We start from the raw sequence: 2,414 nt of genomic DNA on the forward strand, positions 1-2,414 counted from the left end.
GGGGGGGGGCAGAAACCCCTAGACACCAGGGATCTTTTTTTTGTTGTTTATTTTATTTTTTATATGTGGGGAGCGACCCCTTAGGCAAGGGTCACTCCCCTGGGGGAAAAATATTTTTAGGCCATTTTGCCCCTCTTGGGGGTAGATCGGCCTATTGTGATTAGGCCTATCTGCCTTCAGAGGGGGCAGAATCGTCCAGGCACCAGGGATCTTTTTTTTTGTTTGTTTTATTTGTTTAGACGTGAGGAGTGACCCCTTAGGCAAGGTTCATTCTCCTGGTTTACAATTCTATTTTAAGCCATTTCTACCTGCGTCAATTTCACTCAAGGCGAGCGACCCCTAAGTCAAGGGTCGTTCCCCTGGGGGGCAAATTTATTTTAGGCTATTTTTGCCCCCTTTGGGGGCAGACCAGCCTATTTTTATTAGGCTGATCTGCCCCCAAGGGAGGCAGAAACCACTACTCACTAGGGAGGTGTTTTTTTGCACCAATTTCACGCAAGGGGAGCAAACCCTTAGGCAAAGGCCGCTCCCCTGGAGGGGCAAATTTACTTTAGGCAATTTCTGCCCCCCCCTTGAGGGCAGATCGGCCTATTTCTATTAGACCGATCTGCTCTCGGTGGGGGCAGAAACCACTTAGGCACCAGGGTTTGGTGTGTGTGTATGTGTGTGTTTTGTTTAGGATGGCAGCCCCTTGGGCAAGGGTCTCTCCCCATGGGGGCACATTACTGTTGGCCATATCTGCCCGGGAAGATCGGTCTATTTTTGGAAGGCCCATCTCCCGCCAAGGGGGCAGAAAGCCCACCTGAGTCTAGGGAAGATGTTTTTCCATTTTTTTGCCATACCCCTACCCCCAAATAAATGGGGCCAAAGTTGTTCTGCCCACCGGTGGGCAGATGGTGCAGTTACCTCTGATTCACTCCCCTGCCCTGGGGGCAGAAAGCCAATTAGATGCCAGGGACTTAAAAAAAAAAAAAAATAGTGGGGCGGAGGCTACCAACCAGTATGGGCATGGTTATGCCCCCACCCCAAATGAAGGGGGTAATAGTCTTTCAGCTCTCCCCCACACACTAAAACACCTTATCCCACGGCAAGTAAGAGGACATTTGATTATTTTGGGTTTTGGATTTACATTTGGACCATGAGAGCTTGTCTAACTCTCAAAATCGTCCTACTTGAAGTGGTGAGGGCTGCACTTTTTGGTCATGTAGAAAAATCCACAAGACCTAGATACATCAAAACTAAACATCTGGGTAAGTCTAGGGTGGGGTGCTTCACATACACCTGCACCGTTTTCTTACCCACAATGCCCTGCAAACCTCCAACCTTGCTGGAGATCACACAGTTTCCTACTATTTTGTGATGGAACCTTCCGGAATCTGCAGGAATCCACAAAATTCCTACCAACCAGCATTGTCACATCTATACCGATAAAAATTCTTCCCCACTTGTCAGCCTAAAGATGTTTTTTTTCAAACTGCCCTTTTGGACCCGTTTGGTTCCCCCTCAATTTCGACATGTTTTGGCTCTTCCATGTCACAGGCACTTGGCTCACCTACACAAGTGAGGTATAATTTTTACCAGGAGACTGAGGGGAACGTTGGGTGGTAGGAAATGTGTGCTGGTGCGGTGGTCCAACACAGAAATGTGGGAAAAATGTGATTTTTTTAGCAAAATTTGAGATTTGCTGAGGATGCTGGGTAAGAAAACACTGGGGGACCCACGCAAGTCACACCTCCTTGGACTCCCTTGGGTTTTTAGTTTTCAGAAATGTGTGGGTTCGGTAGGTTTCCCTATATGGCTGCTGAGTACAGGACCACAAACGCAGGAGCCCCCCCGCAAATACAGGTAGTTTTGTATTGATAATTTTGATGTGTCCACATTGTGTTTTGGGGCATTTCCTTTCAATGGCACTTGGCCTACCCACACAAGTGAGGTACCATTTCTATCGGGATACTTGGGGGAATGCTGGGTGGAAGGAAATGTGTGGCTCCTCTTAGATTCCAGAACTTTCTATCACCGAAATGTGAGGAAAAAGTGTTTTTTTGGCCAAATTTTGAGATTTACAAAGGATTCTGGGTAACAGAACCTGGTGAGAGCCCCACAAGTCACCCCATCTTGGACTCCTCTAGGTGTTTAGGTTTCAAAAATGCACAAGTTTGGTAGGTTTCCTTAGGTGCTGGCTGAGCTAGAGGCAAAAATCATCAGCTAGGCACTTTGCAAAAAACAGCTATGTTTTCTTTGGGAAAATGTTATGTGTCCATGTTGTGTTTTGGGGCATTTCCTGTTGCGGGCACAAGTTCTACCCCACAAGTGAGGTACCATTTGTATTAGGAAACGTGTGGGAACACTGAGTGTAAGGACATTTGTGGCTCCTCTCAGTTTCCAGAACATTCTTTCACCGGAATGTGAGGAAA

The sequence above is a fragment of the Pleurodeles waltl genome, chromosome 7, assembly GCF_031143425.1.
Source record: "Pleurodeles waltl isolate 20211129_DDA chromosome 7, aPleWal1.hap1.20221129, whole genome shotgun sequence".
In the NCBI taxonomy this organism is placed as follows: Eukaryota; Metazoa; Chordata; class Amphibia; order Caudata; family Salamandridae; genus Pleurodeles; species Pleurodeles waltl.